We start from the raw sequence: 21908 nt of genomic DNA on the forward strand, positions 1-21908 counted from the left end.
GGGATGCAGAACAGGTGTGTGGGCCGCCCGAGCTGCTATTCTAATCAATGTTTTGTTTTTAAGAGGTGCGATTTTCATTGGCCAAGTCTGCATAAGAATAACGTGTTCGCCCCATCCTCCTTGGAAAGAGCATTATGTGAGCTTGGCCAGCTCCGGGAAGCCATCTGGAGGAGGAAGAGGATGTCTGGGAACAAATTAAGTGCTTTTATTAGGCCTTCCATGTGTTCAGAGGGTGGGAACTGGACACTATAAAAACTACCTGCCACTCACCAATTAGCTGTCTGAATAGATTGTTAGAGGTTGCCTTGCTGCGGCTTGTCCTCATCTTAGGGGCTGCTAATGGGATCAAGACTACTCTACTCTGCACAACCCATATGGATACATGGGAGGGGACTCCCAGTTACAGCTAGAGAGGAGATGGAAGACCACTGGCTTTACATCACCCTTATTCATGGCCTCCCGTCTTGTTTTACCTTATTGTCGAGTCTTGCAATGGGCACAAAAGGAATAGAGACGCAGGAAGAACGAAGTATAGTACGGGATATCAGTGGCTGTGACCCTCTTTCTGATCCTACATAGTTCTTAGACTGCATTTTGGCAAGGGGCTGAGTACCCTTAAATGTCCACTGAAGTCTAGGGGGTGTTAAGAGCACTCAGTACCTTCCAGGGAGCAACCAGCACCTTCAGAATGAGACTCCGAGCACAACTCATGAATGTGATTTAGGGTTTCACTGGAGGAATGGTAAGGGCATCATATATTCAGGCATTCTTCTAGTAAATCATGGCTGGTACTACCTGAACCTCAGTGTATGTGGAGGGAGGGGAATTAGCTAAATATAATTCAATTTTAGCCTGGCCATTGGTATATCAAATGTAAAAAAAAAAACAAAAAAAACAAAACACAAGACTGAGAACACAGCAGTCACTGTAATACAATTCATGTTTCTATACTGATAAATTATGCAGTAGTCTCATACCAGGTACAATCGTAGAAGAGCACCGTCTGTTTCCCAATATGGGAACTCACAGTGATGATAGAGGGGATTTACTTTCCTATTCCTTTCGGCATACTACAGAGCTGTAGTAATGCCACCCTGCCGAATAGCTCTTGATGATGCTTCATACCATTGGAATATTGCAGGAGAGGCACATTTTCCAGCTGTTTACTCATCGTGCCAGAGCACATTTATATGAGCTGTTTCATCTCTAAATAGTCCAAGGATTTCCATCAGTATTTCATTAAGAAACTGTCTCAATTATAATCATAGGAGAAAGAACAAACAACAACTACCTTGAACAAGTCAAAGTTTCCAGTCTCTAATTTTTTAAACTGAGATTTGGGTGGGACTTGTGTGAATTAAAGACTAAATCCAGCACAGGAGAAAACATTCATTAATTTTAGGTTTCAGAGTAGCAGCCGTGTTAGTCTGTATTCACAAAAAGAAAAGGAGTACTTGTGGCACCTGAGAGACTAACCAATTTATTTGAGCAAAAGCTTTCGTGAGCTACAGCTCACTTCATTGGATGCATAAAAGTGGAAAATGCAGTGAGGATGTTTTTATACGCACAGATCATGAAAAAATGGGTGTTTATCACTTCAAAAGGTTCTCTCTCCCCACACCTCACTCTCCTGCTGATAATAGCTTATCTAAAGTGATCACTCTCCTTACAATGTGTGTGGCCATTATCAAGGTGGGCCATTTCCAGCACAAATCCAGGGTTTAACGTCTGAGGAAGGGGTGGGGGGGAGAGGGAGAGGAGGTGGAGGAAAAAACAAGGGGAAATAGGCTTGAATAGAGACTGGGAGTGGCTAAGTCATTATGCAAGGTAACCTAAGTTAATTGTATCCAATTTGCAAATGAATTCCAATTCAGCAGTCTCTCGCTGGAGTCTGGTTTTGAAGCTTTTCTGTTGTAATATCGCAACTTTCATGTCTGTAATCGCGTGACCAGAGAGATTAAAGTGTTCTCCGACTGGTTTATGAATGTTATAATTCTTGATGTCTGATTTGTGTCCATTTATTCTTTTACGTAGAGACTGTCCAGTTTGACCAATGTACATGGCAGAGGGGCATTGCTGGCACATGATGGCATATATCACATTGGTAGATGTGCAGGTGAACGAGCCTCTGATAGTGTGGCTGATGTGATTACGTCTATGATGGTGTCCCCTGAATAGATATGTGGACACAGTTGGCAATGGACTTTGTTGCAAGGATAGGTTCCTGGGTTAGTGGTTCTGTTGTGTGGTACGTGGTTGCTGGTGAGTATTTGTTTCAGGTTGGGGGGTTGTCTGTAGGCAAGGACTGGCCTGTCTCCCAAGATGAGAGAGAGTGTTGGGTCATCTTTTAGGATAGGTTGTAGATCCTTGATAATGCGTTGGAGGGGTTTTAGTTGGGGGCTGAAGGTGACGGCTAGTGGCGTTCTGTTATTTTCTTTGTTAGGCCTGTCCTGTAGTAGGTGACTTCTGGGAACTCTTCTGGCTCTGTCAATCTGTTTCTTCACTTCCGCAGGTGGGTATTGTAGTTGTAAGAATGCTTGATAGAGATCTTGTAGGTGTTTGTCTCTGTCTGAGGGGTTGGAGCAAATGCGGTTGTATCGCAGAGCTTGGCTGTAGACAGTGGATCGTGTGGTGTGGTCAGGGTGAAAGCTGGAGGCATGTAGGTAGGAATAGCGGTCAGTAGGTTTCCGGTATAGGATGGTGATTATGTGACCATTGTTTATTAGCACTGTAGTGTCCAGGAAGTGGATCTCCTGTGTGGACTGACCCAGGCTGAGGTTGATGGTGGGATGGAAATTGTTGAAATCATGGTGGAATTCCTCAAGGGCTTCTTTTCCATGGGTCCAGATGATGAAGGTGTCATCAATATAGCGCAAGCAGAGTAGGGGCTTTAGGGGACGAGAGCTGAGGAAGCGTTGTTCTAAGTCAGCCATAAACCAGCAGGAGAGTGGGGTGGGGGGAGAGGAAACCTTTTGTACTGATAAACACCCATTAATTTTAGCTTTCAACTTTCATGTCCGCAGGATTCTGAAGGATCTCAGCTCGTAACTAAGCTACCTAGGACAGTGTGAGAAGAGATGGGGCTGAGGTTGCTATATAACACCTAGCTTCTCTCCTTTCAATTATTGTTCAAGTGAACACCATAGGACTAGCCAGCTGGCAGGGAATCAGACTGGAGCGCTACTGCATAGGTGAGCTGGGCCAGCAGATGGGCCAAATATCTTCTGCCGCAAGGAGGGCTGAATGTGTTACTCTTCCTATTCCCACAGTGGAAGATGCTGGCTAGTAACTATGCTATTCATACAGCTCCCTCTGCTGGTCTAATGATAAAGTATACTTCTAAGGGATTGTGTGTAAAAGAAACCCCAAACCTTGGACCCATCCCAAGTCCCCACTTCTCTGTCTGGAACTAAGATGGTGAACTGTTCCTGCTAAAGGAGAGAGAATAAAGGGAGTGTAGCGCTCCGGTGAGTGTGTTACAAGTGCCCCGCTTTGGTGATCTGCAAAGGTGAGTCTGCAACAGCCCCAGAGAGTGCACTCTGGCTCTTCAGCTCAAGCCTAAATAGCTCCTGCTTTTAGCTGTGGGGTTCCTGGTTCAGTACCTGGTGTCTCAGCTAAGACAGTGACCACCAGAGAAACACTTCAATTAAAATTCAAGGCAATACCAATCCCAAATCTTACCTGGGCTTGACTCTCACTAATGCTAGGTTAGATATCCACCTGACATTGCATTTCATTTAGAGCTGCAAGCTGGCTACTTTCCACAAAGTCTTCTCTAATGCTGCCTTTGTATCTCTTCCTAATTCTAAATGTGTCTTTTCCTCAGGCAGCCCCTTCTTCAAATCCCACTGCTTCCACTCAGCCTTCAAGGGTACAGTTCCAGTGCATTTCAAAACCCGTGGCAGCAAGTCTCAGAGCCCAGGTGGACAGATTCAGGGGCTCATGCTAGGACACAAGAACAGCAGCTCACATGTTTGGGCTCTGGTTTTGAAGCCGAGGCAGGAGGGTGGGTTTCAGAGCCCGAGCCCCAGCCCCAGCCCCAGCCCGAACATTTATACTGCAGTTTCAGCACCAGAGTGCGAGTGCCCAGGCTCAGATACTTTCTACTGAAGGTTTTAAACCACAGAGTAGACGTACCCAGGGTTAATCTGCTCCGGTGCCGTTTACTCCCATCCTCATGCCTGATTTTAGAGTCAATTCTACCCTCAGCTATCCTAGCATACAGGAGAGAGATGGACAGATGGTCCAGCGGGGAGGGTACTAATCTGGAACGTGGGAGACCTGGCTTCAATTTACTGGCTCCACTACAGATTTCCTGTGTGACCCTGGACAAGTTGCTTGGGATCACACTGTCAAGGGCATTGGGCACCTTTAGATTGGAAAGTGGGTTCTCTGACGAAGGACCTCAGAATTCAGCGCATCGTGAAGAGGTCAGTGGCTATCTCATCTTTTGCACAAGACTTCAGTTCCTTGTTGAACATGGGTCATCTCACATGGAAACAAAGGAGAATCCTCACTGCAGACATTATTTGGTGTAGATGTAGGTGACCCTTCGTGGAAACATTTGTCTGACTTTATCTTCACAGAGTGACGTCTTGTGTCCATACATGGGGTATACAATCACTGCACTCCTGGCCTCCACTTTGCCTTGCCTCTCAATGTCTGCTGCAACTTCTGAAGTTTTAGAAGATTTTTTTCACTTGGGGAGGAAAACTATCCAGGCTAGAAGCTTGCAAGAGGACACAATGGGAGAGACAGTCTTCCCCCAGTGCGGCCTCCCTTCATCACTCACATGACCTAAAGGGGCCAGAAAGCTGACCTAAGTGAGCAATTGCGGGGCTCCCCCTAAAGTAGGGAAATTCCTGGAGCATGAGAAGCGGAAAAGCACCTTATGCTTCAGTGACCTGAAGGCAGCAGGACAGCCGCCGGGGACTTTTGCAACCAGAATAGAGGAAAGCTACCTCTAATTTATGCTGGGGCCAGCTCAGCCCCTGGTTACCCTCTGGATCAGGCATTTTTCATCTGTTTTTGCTCCCTCCTCAGCCCTGTGGAAAATGTAGCTTGGTGGGACTCAAGAACCGCACCCAAAGTTTTCGAAGGGCACAGGAACTCGCTCATTAGAAATGCAAGAACAAATAGAGACTAGAATTTTGTAATTCCTGTAGGACCCACAGAAGTCAGATAGTCCAACCTCTCTAAACTCTGATTTTTCTCTTCTGGCTCTTTTATTTGAGTTTTAGATATGGGTACGTCTTCCTCTTTCAGCTATGGAGCTAGGTCCAAAGTCAGTAGGCAGGGGTCCCCCCCAAATGACACCCACTTTCCCTACCTAAATACTCTACCCTCATCTGATATCATGCCTGCCTTCCAATAATGAACACAATATACCTACCTGGAGAGAATACAGAATAACTAAGAAAACCAGCATCACTTTGTAGTAAATTACTAACTACAGTCTCCTGTCTTCATACAGGAGGAAAGAGAATTTCCAGCATTTATGAGCACATTTTGTACAGGCTGTCTTTTGATCTATGAGAATAATTTTCTATGTTTTGTTCTGCATCTTTAAAATCTACATTAATTCCCATGTGCATTTGGGGGGAGGCAAAGTGAATTGATGCTCTTTGTTGCATATCTGATTTAATGCACATAAGCCCAGAACAAGATAACAGATCGCTAGGATTTCAACACTATATAACTGTACTGAAGGAGAGGCTGGTCTCAATACAAACTCAATATATTTTTTGCATCACAGAACACAGGAAGCAGCCACTGGCCCCGTTCCTGGCCTCACTGAGAGCAATGGCAAAACTTGATTTCACTGGGACTACAGTGTAATTTTTTGCAAACTTAAAGACTCACTAGGTCGATTTTCCACATTTCCCCCCCAATGAGAATTAATCCACAATCCTCTGAGTGCATAGAGAAGCATATCACGCATGCCACTTTACACAGCAAGGAATCACACCAACCCTTGTTGTGGGTAGCATCATTACACCCGTTTGTGCTTTGCTGCATTTCACCGACAGCTGCTTTATTACGACAAGCATTACTGGAATCCAGGGAACGTGGTCACCCACTTCACCATGCGCTCCTAGAAGGATCCTGTATCACTGACTCGCCTGAATGATGGACTAATATGAAATGCCTGGCTTGGACCATTAGATTTTCAGAACTTTTCTTGTATCTCTAGCTTAATAACCTTATTTTTCATTGGTGATCACATCACTGACATGATACCATAGGCCTTTACAAGGTGAAGGTTTTGTATTGGTTCCTACCTTTAGCTCGGGCACAGCCTTCCGTCTCTATTTAATCCTCTCTGTAATATCCTTCAGTTTTCCATTACTATGCACCGATTTCATCCTTCTAAGTCTTTCATGCCTTCCTCTGCTCTAGCCAGATCCTTCTTGAAGCGCTACAGCAAAGACGACAAAATTTCAATTTTTCTTCAGGGGGAAAAAAACCTCATCCACCCTCCCAATGTGCTGTTTTCAGTTCATTCCTGAAACTCTCCAGAACAACCCTCCCCATCTGAGACTGGCAATAACCAGCTATGTACTACAGATTAGAGTGGTATATAAAACGAGCGTTACTGCTAAGATATTTCTACACAAATGAAACAGTGCCATTGTTCCCTGTTAACGTCCCCGAGTGGTCTACAGTCCAGCATTTTCTCCGGCTGTATGTTTCAGTTCATTGGAGATACAAAACCAGATTTGCTTAATGTCTTTTAACTTCATCTATGCACAGTTCTTTACTCCACTTCATGCATTAATCTAATGGAACAGAAATGTACATGTTAGCTAATTACAGAAGTCAAAACTAAGCAGATCCCTTAAAGAAACATGTCCTGCCTAAATTTAGTAACACTGGTTATGAAAACAGAAGCAGGATGGGTAAAGAGGCACTTGACAAGCAGTTCCTTAAACCCGGACACTACCCAATTTCTAGCCTACTGTTCTTCAAAAGGCCGACAGCACCAACAGACACTTGAAATCCCCACCCATGCATCAGACTTTCCAAGTTGCCACTCTCCATAATGCCACTACATCGCTCATGTCCCCTTCCCACATTCAAGTATCTCTACGTCAGGTTTTTGTAATGCCTGTTTTCCTTTACAATCAAAAGCTACTCTAACAGTAGCAATAGCAAGTTTCCTAGTAAGGTATCTTAGCATCTCTGGCTCTTCTCCAGTTACAGAAATCTCTGCTTGGGGTAGGGTTTTTTGGCCAGGAGCTATCATGACTCTTACATGTTAAGCTCTCAGGCCAGGTCTACTCTACAGAGACAAGAACATCTGGCCCACCAAAAAAATATAGACTACAACCATAAACCCACAAAAGACTTTTTATGTGAAATCCCATCGAGTTCAAGTTACTGGATCCGATCCTTTAGCTCAAGCAGTCACATCTCATTCTTCAATGACTTCCCTGGGGCTCCATGTGATCAAAAGTGTCTATGATGGCAAATCACTTTGCAGGAGGAGAACTTTACAGGGCAAAGCTGTCCTCTAAGATGTGTGTGGAGGGCTATCACTAAACCACACTGTGGCACATCTCGGAACAGAATATCAGACTCAAGGTCCACCCCTGCTACTCCTAGAGTATTTTACTTTTAAAAACTGAACCTACAATTCCCCGTCAAGATCTTAGAGGAGTATTTTGCCCTTAGCAGGAGGGTGTGAAGTCAAGTCAATGAGCGTTTTGCCATCTACTTTAATGAGAGCAGTATAAGGGTGCTAGAATAAATTCCAGATGTTTCAACGTACAAATTGATTCAACGGAGACTTTCAAGCTTCTTCACTATAAATGAAATTTCATTATAACAGAGTTTATGGTAAGCAAGTTACACTGTCCTTGGAGAAGACTATGTAGTATTAATTATAACGCAGTTTAAAATGGATTGAAGTACACCTATTGGTCAAAATGTTTTAAGAGAGTGTAATCTAAGACCACTACCTTCTCATTTCCTTTTCTCCATGTTATTTTATTTAAGGCAGCCATCTGTACACTAGAGGGCAGACTGTACAAAAAGCCAGCTTTCACTGTTCAGAGCATTTTGCAATCGAACAGCCCAACACTGATAGTCATTTCAATCTGGGGTGCAGTAAAAAATGGCTCAGAGACCAGAAGGGACTGCACAGCTAATATTCCAATGTAGTGCTATATTTAAATACATTATTTTGTAAATTAGACAGGTCTCGCTTTTCATATTTTATGGCCTATTCTCTGTTCTGGATGCCTGCAGTACTAGATGCATTAAGTCCTCTATTCTGCAATTGGATTCACATGGGCAGATCACTAAACCGATGCACAGCCTCACTGAAGGCAATCAGGCTCAGTGTGCCCTCAATGGTTTGCTTACACTGCTGTCTGATTTCAGGATTGGGGTCTAAACTGATTTTGTAAAGAAGGACATGGCCACAAAAAGAAAATATAGGGTGCTCAAGGTATTCTTCCCTTGAATAGATCACAAATCTTAAGTCTAAAAATTCTTCATTTTAATTTACCCCAGGGTTAATTTACCACCCTTGCTGTTTTCAAAATATTTTCCTCAAGTTTAAAGTCTGATTCACCTCTATACACTCATATCATTATAAAGATGCAATCTACTAACCATGTGAAACTTATTAGGATTCTGAGCTTCATTCCTCAGTCATTTTAACTGATAACTTGCATCACAATGATTTTTTCCAGCTTTTTATTGTTAAAAAGTGTGCTGGCACACTGAGGCACTTACACTGAATTGATATTTACAATAAACTGACATTTACAATGTTGATAAACTTATTTTTACTTCACAAATATTTGAACTCTGTGCCCCTTAAATCGCAGAAAGAAGCAGATTGAATGTCACATTCTACCCTGTTACAAGGTTAGCCTCAAGCAATTAAACTACATTAAAGAACTCATCAAGCTTAGTAATACATGAGGTCACTGTCTGAGACCCTGCAGCTTCTCATATGCATGGGGTGAATGAAAAATTTTCAGCCACAAATCAGGATTTCCTATTATTTTAGCTCTACTTGCTTATGGATTTTCATTTATATAAAAATATATTGGAAAAAGGAAGCCATTTTGAACTAAATAAAGATCATTACACTTAACAGTCAGAATACAGACAGCACAAATTTTGGAGCTTAATTTTTGACTTCAGTCATCGGGGTTGCAATTAGCCAGTATAGAATTTTAAAATGTGTATTGAGTTTTAAAAGAATACCACAAAAATTTGCAAGCAATGAGCGCTGCTGGTCATGGATAAAAGCTGGACAAGGGGAAAGGGTACTCTTAGAAACGACAACAGTGGAATGTTACAAGGATAAAGTCCAATCCTTCTCCCACCAAAATCAATAGCAAAATTCTCATGGAGACAGGCGAGAGAAGAAATATTAGTCACAGATAGATTATAACAGAAATGCTTTGGTAATCACTGTTGGGCCGGATTCATTCCTAGTCAGTCCAACTTTACCTTTCTGCATCTCCATTGATTTCAGTGAAGTTACAGCAGTGTAAAACTGGACTAATGCAGCGATAAGGCCCTACTTCTGACTATCCACAATTTCTCTAAAGTTTCACCTACGGGGGATGGGGCTTTCCAGGCCTCCCCTCTGCTTGAAGGTGAACGGTTCTGGGACATCTGAGCAAAACCTCTTCAAGCCGTTTTAAAATACAAGAGTGAGATACAATTTTCCCTTTATTTAAAAAAAAAATTCTGATCTTTCTTGGATGAACTCTGTACATCCTAATATACAAAGACCTCTAGTAGGGTACAGAAAAAACTAGCATGCTATACATTGCATAATAATTACAAGATAATTCATTAGTGCAAGATTCACAAGTGTACTAATAACTTTCCAGGTTCTTAAATCTACCCCATGGGAAGAATTCCCTTATTCTCACCAGAAGAGCAAAGAAGGTGAAGAAATTTCTTAATAGACCTGCTAGCTGGGCTTCCAAGAGCTGTTATTTTTAGCCAATTTTCCATTTCTATCTCATATTCGTTTAATTACAAGAGTTGACAATACAATATACTGTTCCACGTTGCAGGAAAGGGCTAAATCCAAAGCTGGTGTAAATCTGCATAGCCCCATTGAAGTCAATGAGGATCTGATCAAATGACCAAACACAATTTCTGAAAGTTTGTTTGTTTGTTTTCTAAAATATATATTGTGACAAAGTTCCTCCTCTACCTTGGTGGATCTTGTACTTATTGGTGGATTTGCTCACCTTGGAGCTTCACGGCAGCCCTCAGTTTGGCCGTTTTCGTGAATCCACAGTCCAGGTCAGCTCCTCCTGTGTCTGTCCAGAAGTTGGAAGGTTTGGGGGGAACGCGGGCCCGCCCTCTACTCCGGGTTCCAGCCCAGGGCCCTGTGGAATGCAGCTGTCTAGAGTGCCTCCTGGAACAGCTGTGCGACAGCTACAACTCCCTGGGCTACTTCCCCATGGCCTCCTCCCAACCCCTTCTTTATCCTCACCATAGGACCTTCCTCCTAGTGTCTGATAATGCTTGTACTCCTCAGTCCTCCAACAGTACGCGTTCTCGCTCCCAGCTCCTCACACGCGCACCACAAACTGAAGTGATCTCCTTTTGAAACCCAGGTGCCCTGATTAGCCTACCTTAATTGATTCTAGCAGCTTCTTGATTAGAACACCTGCAGCCAATCAGCCTGTCTGTCTTGTTTCCAGAAGGTTCCTGATTGTTCTGGAACCTTCCCTGTTACCTTACCCAGGGAAAAGGGACCTACTTAACTTGGGACTAATATATCTGCCTTCTATCACTCCCTGGAGCCATCTGGCCCGACCCTGTCACAGTATATATGATAGGATTTGGTCGTTAGCCTGCCGGACACATTAACTCAGCAGGAGAAAACTATTCCTACTGAGTTATAACCATATTGTCTCCATAAAACAGTGTTATACACTTGCCAAATGGTGTTTTGCTAACCAGGCACACCACAGATGTACAGTAATACACTAGTAGTGAAGTCAAAGAAAAAGCTCTTGTTCTGTCATATGTGGACACATATTCAGAGGTATAGAAATTGGACGTCTAACAGAAGTGGAAAAGATGGTCATTGCTCACAATGACTGCCTTGGGTCTGCGGTGTCATGTAAGATGCTTAGCATACAACGGTAGTCACAAAGGGGTTGTTCCTGCTAACTCTTTCTCATGTGCATAATCCTTCTTCACATAAGTAGTCCCACTGAATTTAATGGGACTGTCGGAGTGACAACTAATCACACAAGTAAGAGTTTTCAAGATCAGCACCTAAAAGCTGAAGTCTGCCCTCAGTTATAACCTCTGCAACCCCCAATAAGGAGGAGATGCGGAAATATACTTACATACAGAGAGAGAGAGAAAAAAACCCCTCAGAGTTAGATTAACCAAAACTTTCATGACTTTGCATGCATGCAGACAAAAGGGAAGTATTTCTTCACACAACACAGTCAACCTATGAAACTCTTTGCTATGAAGGGCAAGACTATAACAGGGTTCAAAAAAGAACTAGATCAGTTCATGGAGGATAGGTCCATCAATGGCTATTAGCCAAGATACGCAAGAGACACCATCCCTGCCTGTTTGCCAGAAGCTGGGAATGGGCAACAGGGAATGGATCACTTGATGATTACCTGTCCTGTTCATTCTCTCTGGGGCACCTGGCATTGGCCACTGTCAGGAGACAGGATACTGGGCTAGATGGACCTTTGGTCTGACCTATGCCTGTTCTTATCTTATGTTGATTGTATGGCTCTTGTTATCAGCCCCATAATAGGATACAGAGCATCGCTCCTCTATATCAACAGTGCAAAGCCTGTCCTGGACAGCAGCTACCTAATGTATTACCATCAGAGGACAGTTCAATGGTGATAAAGAAATGTCTTGGTCTGAGTCCAGGTCCTAGTACACAGACACAGAAGTCAGGGCACTGGTACTAACAGACACACGCGGTATCCTCTCAGAAGACTCAAGGTTTGAATGGACGCAGACACAACTCATCCCCAGCACAAGATACTCCAGGACAAAATACCCAATTACATACCACTGAAGACAACAGGAGTTTTGTGATCAACTTTAGTGGGGGGTAGGATCAAGCCCAAACCGATGATTTCAGTCTCTGAGGCTATAAATCTGGCACTAAATTAACCTAATAAATAGAAAGATTTGGGACACTAACTTGTCTGCTAGCTCCAAGTTTCACTTCTAGCTTCTTAAAACAATACTGAACTCCCCACATGGGCTCTCCTCAGGCAGTTTCAGCGAGATGACTCCAATTTTCCAGCTCAACGGAATATAACTTGCGCTCAAACAGCTGGCATTGGAGGGGATGCTTCAGGTTTTGTAGCCCCACTTTATCTTGGTTGCACTGAACTTGTGCATAGACTTGCCGAGTTGATTAAGGCTAAACCATATAGGCCAGGGCTGATCACCAGGTGGTAGGTGCTTGACTCGGGGGAGCCGGAGAGCACAGGCTATAGGGTCATTCTCTATCCTTGCTTGCCACCCAAACTGACCAGGGTTCGGTTGCGGCAGTGTGGGGGGGTTTAAATGGTGGAAAGAAAACTTTGTTGTGACTTCAGTCAACTCAGCACTGGTGTTAGACCATACAGCGGAGGTCTTGCATCTGTGCATTGCCTGACTCTGCTAGCAATTTTCCCGTGTACATCAGGAAGAGCAACACCTGCGAAGGTGCAAAGGCTGTTGATGTGGGTAGGCTTAAGGCATCCTGTAACATAGCAGCAGGAGGTCTTCAGTAGAGGGTCTAGCATGCAAGGGGATCGTGTCCCCACTGTACAAGCGTATTCAGCAGAGAAGCAGCAAAATGCTGCTGCTCATGGAGTGAAAGGGTCTGCACACCCCACTTTGATATAGCCAACTTGCCAAGAAGGTTGTTTCGTCTGCCAACCTTGGCTTAAGTTTTCTCAACGTGGGCTCTGAAGGCGCACGATGAGTTGATGCTGCGTTCGTTACCCCTCCCATATGCAGGGGTCACCGAGCACAGTCACCGCCCTGGAGTTAGCGGCAACATGGCAACAGAGCTAGCCCCAGAGCTGGGCATGCAGCGATCTCTGAGGAGGCGCACAGCACAAGGAAAGATGCCCTCTGTGCATTTCTCCAAAGACGCCCGGCTCCCCTCTTCTTTCCAGGGCACAGCCATGGCCCTGCCACGTAATGGGAGGAATACAGCCCAGCAGTGGTACTCTCTTTGCACCATGAGGCTTTTCAGTGGCCTGGTTCTCTTTCAGTGTTTTTTCATGTGGGAAGGAAACATGGGGCCCAGTCTATTTAACCAGGCACCCAGCTTTTGTCATTCATTTCAGTTAGTTTATTGCTCTGTAACGTTCAGCCAGTTCAACCGGCTGTTTCTCTCTCTCTCTCACACACACACAGAGTTATTAAGAATTTGTACACAGTACGTTTTATGGGTCAAGTTCTCTGTGGGCTTATAGGCTCGGTGCAACCCAACTGGCTCAGTTCCCATGACCCAGGATGCAAGGCAGAACAGCATTAGGCCTCAAGCATCGACTGCAGTACCATCTGTCAACTGACAGGGCTCGGTGTGCTACCACGGCAGTTACAACTGAGGCATGGCACTTTGGTCACGAACAAATTAAGCAAAACGAATACACAATAGCGTTCAGCCTTGTTGATAGCATCTTGGTTAGGGTTGCCAATTTAGTAATATATAAAAACTGGATACTCCTGCCCTGCCCTTCCTCCTGCAGCCCTGCCCCGCCTTGTCCCCCTGACCACACCCCTGCCCCACCCCTTCTCCCAGGCCTCACCGCTGCCCTGCCTCTTCCCCGGAGGCCCCACCTCTGCCCACCCCTTCCTCCTGAGGTCCCACCCCCCCCGTTCACTCCTCTTTCCCCCATGACTCGCTGCTCTTCCCCTCCCTCCATGTAGGTTGGGAAGGACTCGTCTACAGAGCAGGGGCTGGGAGCTGCAGCCACACAATGCAGACCGGAAGCGGCCCCGACTGAGTAGGGGCTGGCGCGGGTGAGGACTCGGTGCCTCACTGCCTCCGGTAACCAGACTTCGGGTGACCGGTCAGTAGATCTGACCTGACACTGTTAGGTCCCCTTTTTGACTGGACTTTCCAGTCAAAAACCAGCCACCTGGCCACCCAACTTGATGCAGGAATTACTGAGTGAAATGCTATGTTCTGTGTTACTCAGGAGGTCAGACTAGATTGCCATGATGGTCCTTTCTGGTCTTGACATGTATAATCCTGCAATGAGCTCTGTGTTGGTGCAGGGGTCTGCCTGGGGATCCAGGCCTAACGGTCTGCAAGGGAAACACAGTGAAAATTATTTTACAGAGTGCTGAGAGAGACTAGGCAATATCTTCTATTGGATCAACTTCTGTTGGTGGAAGGGAGAAACTCTCAAGCTACACAGAGCTCTTCTTCAGGTCTGGGGAAGGCAGCTGAGTGTCAAACAGAGTCCCCTCAAATGCACACAGAAACAAAGATTTTAAAAGCAGCCTCAGAATTTCCCCACTCCTCTCTAGAACCTCTTCCAGGCGTATGAACCTTCTCACTTAGAACAACAGTAAGCAAAGTAGTTTCAGGCAGAAGCGGGATATTCAGGTTGAGTGTCCACTTAATGTAAACATTAATATGAGACCCTTGAAAGATCTGCTCATTCTTCCCTCAAGCAAACAGCTGCAGTTTCACTTCTCCATGTCACCCCAGGCCAAATTCAGCCGTGATGTAATTCCATGGACTCTGGTGGAGTTACATAAGGAATTAATTTGGTACAGTGAATTCAAAAGACTGGTGACTCACTACCCTTGTGATAGGCTGCAGGACACTACTGGTGTGCAAAGGATTAACCTCCAGCTCAGCTTCCCCCTCTTCTTGCACTGGGGCTTAGGCAGAAGTGCAACAAGAATGATTCCTCAGGAGACAGAAGTAGGGAGAACAGCTTCCGGGAGGTCCGACTCACAAGCCAAGCCAGCTGGGGACTGGGTTAAACCCCAGCCGGTGGAGACTTTTCTGTTTGCTTTTGGATTCTGCTAAATCGTTTTGGTTTTGAGTAATAGTCACTCACCCGGAAAGAAGAGACCTTGATGACGAAAACCACCGAGTCATTCCACCAGTTTACAAGCCCCTTGACTTCAAATAAGTTCTTTCATTTGGAATCCAGCTCAAAAGCAGCAGCCCGGTTTTTAAAACCCTTTAATGGCTTGTTCTAGCCAACATCGAACACACCTGGCCACTCATTCTCTCCCTCCTGGTTTGGTGTGATGCGATATCCCTGATTGGGTCCTAGCAGCAGGGATCAAACCTGAGACATCTGGATCGAAGTATGAGCATCTACTTACTGCCCGCGCTGGGAGAGCCAGCCATCAGCCAGCCCTAGAACAGAGTCAACCTCTCAGTGTGGCCCAGCCACCACTAGATGGGGGACAGATCACCACCCTGAATGAGCGTGGATTATATTAGTGCCGTTAGCTTCCGATCTGTTACACGGTCTTGCTAGGTGTGTACTCAGGGCAGCTTGCACTTTCTGCCATTTGCATCACTGTAGTGTGGCTATGCTACTTTTAGCGCATGAGCTGGAGAAGAGCTCGCAAGGTGGGAAGGTCCCAGAGCCCAGGCTCCAGCCTGAACGTCTACACTGCAATTAAACAGCCCCTTAGCCCAAGCCCCATGAGCCCAAGGCATTGGCATGGGCCAATGGTGGGTTTTTAATTGCAGCACAGACATACTGCGAGAATTCTGCCTTAAATGGCCAATATACCCCATTACATCTCCTATCTGAAGGATCTGGTACTGGCCACTGTCAGAAACAGATAAACAGAAGGACCACTGGTTTGATCCAGTCTGGCAAGTATTCTGAAATCTGCTCAACACCACTGTACATGCTTAAATATACTGAGCTGAATTCCGATCCCAGTTACGCTGGCACAAATCAAAGTAACACCACCACTTACATCAGAGTAGCACAGATCAGAATTTGGGCTCTTTGGATACGTTCCAACTAAATTCTTGCTGAAATCAATAGGAGCTGTATATGCATCCAAGAGCTACTCCTTTTAAAAACAGTTTGTTTTTTTCCCCGAAATAAGTCATATTTGACAACTTCATAACCCATTTACCAGATGCACCTTGGGCTATTCATTTAAACACTGGCATTACAGAGCATCATCTCATGATCTGTTTCAAAAGCAACTGCTCTTGGTATCCAAGCGTTCAGAAACCACATCATTTAAAGTGGTTTGAAGACCACCCACCTGCTGTTCCTCTTGAAGCAGATTCATATTTGAGCTAAGTCTCAAAGGCAGATATCATCCTTTGTGTGAATAGGAATGAGTTTATCCTCTGGATAAATGCGAATGCATTTTGGAAACAAAGTTTACGTGCCAAGCTAAACTAGAAAGAAATCCTGGTTACAAAATAATATAACAATACTTAGGTAGTTTGTTTTTCATAAGCAGATCTCGAAGAGCTTTACAAAAGAGGCAAGTATCATTAACCGAGGCATAAAGAGGTGAAGTGTCTTGCCCATATTCTCCCAGCAGGCCAGTGGCTGAGCTGGGATTAGAATCTAGGTTTCCCAAATCCCAGGCCAGTGCTGTGCCTACTAGGCCATGCTGTTTCCCAACAAGTAGAATAGTTTGGTATTCATAAGAATGTATTTCATTTTATTTTCTGTAGTAATCCGGTATTCAGTACTCATTTTGTTATTCTCATTGCATACTAATTGCACCAAAATATTTTAGTAAATAATTTTCCTCTAGCCCATTGAATAATTTCTGCCTAATTATTGGCTTTTACCTTTCAGATGATTAGCATGGAGCCATGCTTCAGCTGTAACAGCTCATAATTTCACAAACATTTGGAAACAAAAAGGATCGGAGGGGACAAAGCAACCACATACATTCGCATCACCCGGCTCATTTGACTTCAGAACTCCTCTTTCTAAGCGTATAAATTATTCTACTCTAGTTTCAGTGATTTGACTTAAAATTTTATCTCCTGCTACTAGAGAGCTCATTCGTGACAGGCATCAGAATAATTTATACTATACTTGGACTTGCTAAAAAAGGAGTAAACAAAAAGTTATGCTCACTTAGGATCTAATCCTATGCCATTGAGATCAACGGGAGCTTTGCCATCAAATTAAATGACAGCACGATACAGCCCTTACCTGGCATGACAATTTGGCAGATTAATGCTGCATCCTGCCAGACCCTCTGTTCTTCCAAGCAGACCTACTCCTTTTACCATTATTTAGCTCCACTCTGTGGGCACAGCTGCAAAATTCAAACCCCTTTGGCATTTGTTCTCAAGATACAAACATCAAAGGTCCCACTGACCTTAAAGCTGAAATATCTGATAAAGCTACAAGTCACCGGCTTAGCAGCTCAGCACTCAGATACCAGCAGGGAGAACATGATAAAATACCTTCCTGTCTTGTTTATCGGTCTGTCTGTCCAGTCTATAAGGGATCAGTTGTTCAATCCCATCTAGGCCAATGGAGAATACAAGAGTTTCCAGGATGCTGAAGTGCCACAGATCCAGAGTTAGAAATGAAATTCTTTTCCCGCTAAAATGAGATAAGCTACGCTATGGGATGAAGGAGCGCCTCTATTTTCTGTTGTTAAATCTAATTTTCACTCCACTTTATGAAGAGACTGCTAGCAAAGAACCAGCCCGCCTTCCTCCCTGCCAGATGCATCTTTATCACATGGAAGGGGGTCGGGGAGGGAAGCTATTCATTTTTCAGAACCAGCTCTGTGTGTGTATTCATCCAATGCTTGGAGATCCAGATTTATAGCACCTGAGTGTTTAGTCTAGGGGAACTAGATGCAAGATTTTGTCAGCACTTCACGACAAACTTTCCGCTGTATGCAATGTTCCATACCACAGGCACCAAGCTGAAATGTTTCATACAGTTGCACAGAATTATTTTTCCGAACAAAAATTAAAAGACAAAAAATAATGAGCTTGACGACACTTGTTTTATGGATGATTCAACAACATGATGGCACTTACCACATTTAATTTTCAAAGCATTTTTTAAACTGCTTCTCACAACCCTCCTGAAAGGTAGAGCAATAATTACCGCTGTTTTCCAGAAACGTTAAGTGACTTGCCCAAGTCCATTCCAGCCTTGTCGAGGTAGGGTTTTCACCCCAGGAGTTCTTCCCACCTATGCTTGTGCTCACATTAAGCTGCCCTTCTCTTTTACGGATCATTATTATTCCACTTTTTCTGTTCATAGCCCCTTGCAAACAGAATGCCAGATCCTCCTTTTATACTCTGGCCCCCTTCACATCAATTCACATGGCAGAAAGGGCCTGGAGAGCTTCCAGGATTTCCCCAGCTGGCTAAGAGCAGGTGTAGCTGGCTCCGAAGCCACTACTTCTGCAGTCTCCAGTGTAGGTGCTAGGGCAGGAAGGGTTGTGACTAGAGAGCAGCTGCAGCTGTTCTCAACTAGCAAACTGCCCCTCTGGGCGAAAACCAGCCAAACACGCTCTACAGCAGCTCCTTTGGCTGCTCTAGCGCACGAGAGCCAGTACAGAACTGATCCCAAGATCAGGGAATCACCCAGCAGACAGTTGGGTGCAGCTGAGAATCTGGCCCAGTATCTAAAAATCTTTAAGTAGGGTAAATCCTGCCCCTTCTGCTGCATGCAAGAGGCTCCCGCTGAGCATGGGGAGCGGTGGAATCTGGGCAGCCAGACTGGTGGTGCACACTCTGTCCAGTAGCAGCGCGAGCTCAGGCAGTAGCCAGAGGCGTTAGCCACCCAGAGTACAAAACAGCCCGGAGGTACCGACTCAAGGTAGCTAGCCCAAACCGCTGCTCACGATACCCCGGCTACACTACTATTTTCAATGCCCTAGCTCAACGAGAGGTACTGTGAACAGGTCTTAAACTGGGAATCCCACCCCTAGCTCAAGTGTAGACATAGCCCCAGAGTCACAAGTCTTTCCCTTTCCAAGGCCACCACTCGATTCCCACTCGGGCCTGGCTAGCTCTGCAGACTGGCTCCACCCACTCTCTACACTCTTCACTAATCTGCTCACAGGGAAGAGCTTTGAGTGCATGTTCTCTTCCCCTGTGCCTGAATACAGCCATGCATGCGGGCAGGGAGACCTTATTGCCCTGGGTAGCCATATTAGAGCTAGTAACATGTGCTACTAAACCAGGAAAGGAAACTGCTACCCACTGTCCTTGGGAATGACAGCATTCTTTGGTTAAGCAACTCCCTAGAAGTGGAGGCAGTATTATCGCTTGTGGAAAGTAACTCCTGCCCTCACCCAGTTGCTTTTTGTACGACAATTTCCATGGGAGGTTTTTTCCTAGAGTGGATTAGAGCGACCAAGAGGGAGCATTAAAGATCAGTGAAAAAAACAAAGTGAGAGGATTGCCACAGCACAGGATAAATGAGAGACTCCTTTCCTTTGACATTCTGACAGCCCTGTGACAGCAATACTGTGGCACCAGTAAATAAATAACCCAAGGAAATTGGTGCACCGTAAACTGCACAAGAAGCTGCTGCAGTCAAATCTCCTCATTTCAGATGCATGGAGGATCATCTCCAAACACTGGAATGAAGTACAGATTTCAGCAGGGCAGCCGTGTTAGTCTGTATCAGCAAGAACAACGAGGAGTCCTTGTGGCACCTTAGAGACTAGCATTTATTCAGGCATAAGCTTTCATGGGCTAAAACCCACTTCATCAGATGCATGGAGTGGAAAGTACAGTAGCAGGTATATGTACACAGAACATGAAAAGATGGGAGTTGCCTTACCAAGTGGGGGGTCAGTGCCAACGAGAGACAATTCGATTAACAGTAGAATATCAAGGGAGGAAAAAAATCACTTTTGTAGTGGTAATGAGGCCAATGTAATCAGGGCCCATTTCAAACAGTTGACAAGAAGATGCGAGTAACAGTAGCGGGAAATTAGTTTTTGTAATCCACTCCCAGTCTTTATTCAGGCCTAATTTGATGGTATCCAGTTTGCAAATTAATTCCAGTTCTGCAGTTTATGCATCTGATGAAGTGGGTTTTCGCCCATGAAAGCTTATGCCCAAATAAATTTGTTAGTCTCTAAGGTGCCACAAGGACTCCTCGTTGTTTTTGGAATGAAGTAGTAACCAAAAGCTGGTGGAGATCCAGAGGGTGGGTCAGTGAAGGGGATCATTGAGAATTCAGATACACGCATCATGCTGTGGAAAATAAAGCCATCTGTTAAATCAGACATATTTTAGTTAAGATACTAAAGGAGAAAAAGAAAGTATACTGCTAAGTACACTATACATAGCTATCCATAAATGGCCTCTCTTGCCTGGCATAAAAAGCCATGTGATGCACTGTGTAGCTTTACTGGTTGAAGAGAACTCTACACTATGCACTGACAGCTTTTCTTTTTTCCTCAAACCCACTAGCCTCTCACCTGTTGCACATTCTGAATGCAAGGAATATTCTACTGCACTATGGTTCATAGATTCACAGATATTTAGGTCAGAAGGGACCATTATGGTCACCTAGTCTGACCTCCTGCACAACGCAGGCCACAGAATTTCACCCACCCATTCCTGCGAAAAACCTCTCACCTATGTCTGAGCTATTGAAGTCCTCAAATCGTGGTTTAAAGACGTCAAGGAGCAGAGAATCCACCAGCAAGTGACCCGTGCCCCATGCTTCAGAGGAAGGCGAAAAACCTCCACGGCCTCTTCCAATCTGCCCTGGAGGAAAATTCCTTCCTGACCCCAAATATGGTGATCAGCTAAACCCGGAGCATATGGGCAAGATTCACCAGCCAGATACCCAGGAAAGCATTTTTCTGTAGTAACTCAGATCCCACCCCATCTAATATCCCATCATAGGCCATTGGGCCTATTTACCATGAATATTTAATTACCAAAACCATGTTATCCCATCATACCATCTCCTCCATAAACTTATCGAGTTTAATCTTAAAGCCAGATAGATCTTTTGCCCCCACTGCTTCCCTTGGAAGGCTATTCCAAAACTTCACTCCTCTGATGGTTAGAAACCTTCGTCTAATTTCAAGTCTAAACTTCCTGGTGGCCAGTTTATATCCATTTGTTCTTGTGTCCACATTGGTACTGAGCTTAAATAATTCCTCTCCCTTTCCGGTATTTATCCCTCTGATATATTTTTAGGGAGCAATTATATCTCCCCTCAACCTTCTCTTAGTTAGGCTAAACAAGCCAAGCTCCTTGAGTCTCCTTTCATAAGACAAGTTTTCCATTCCTCGGATCATCCTAGTAGCCCCTCTCTGTACCTGTTCCAGTTTGAATTCATCCTTCTTAAACATGGGAAACCAGAACTGCACACAGTATTCCCGGTGAGGTCTCACCAGTGCCTTGTATAACGGTACTAAAACCTCCTTATCCCTACTGGAAATACCTCTCCTGATGCACCCCAAGACCGCATTAGCTTTTTTCATGATAATATCACATTGGCGGCTCATAGTCATCCTGTGATCAACCAATACTCCAAGGTCCTTCTCCTCCTCCGTTACTTCTAATTGATGCGACCCCAGTTTATACCTAAAATTCTTGTTATTAATCCCTAAATGCATGCCCTTACACTTCTCACTATTAAATTTCATCCTATTACTATTACTCCAGTTTACAAGGTCATCCAGATCCTCCTGTAGGATATCCCTGTCCTTCTCTAAATTGGCAATACCTCCCAGCTTTATATCATCTGCAAACTTTATTAGCACACTCCCACTTTTTGTGCCGAGGTCAGTAATAAAGAGATTAAATAAGATTGGTCCCAAAACCAATCCTTGAGGAACTCCACTGGTAACCTCCCTCCAGCCTGACAGTTCACCTTTCAGTAGGACCTGCTGTACTCTCCCCTTTAACCAATTCCTTATCCACCTTTCAATTTTCCTATTGATCCCCATCTTAT

The 21908-nt window shown here is 44.6% G+C and overlaps 1 protein-coding gene across 2 annotated transcripts in view; it reads right to left on the reverse strand.

Annotated features, from left to right (window-relative positions):
• The window catches only part of FRMD4B (FERM domain containing 4B), a 198167-nt gene that overhangs the window by 139775 nt on the left and 36484 nt on the right, over positions 1 to 21908 (reverse strand). Inside the window, exon 1 of one of the 2 annotated variants that reach the window (XM_073351064.1) lies at positions 6282 to 6418. The exons of the other annotated variant lie outside the window; for it this stretch is intronic. The gene's annotated coding sequence lies outside the window, so the exon portion shown is untranslated. Of the gene's footprint in view, positions 1 to 6281; positions 6419 to 21908 lie in introns of those variants that run through there. 2 annotated transcript variants of the gene reach the window in all.

Source organism: Lepidochelys kempii, chromosome 7, assembly GCF_965140265.1.
Source record: "Lepidochelys kempii isolate rLepKem1 chromosome 7, rLepKem1.hap2, whole genome shotgun sequence".
Classification (NCBI taxonomy): Eukaryota; Metazoa; Chordata; order Testudines; family Cheloniidae; genus Lepidochelys; species Lepidochelys kempii.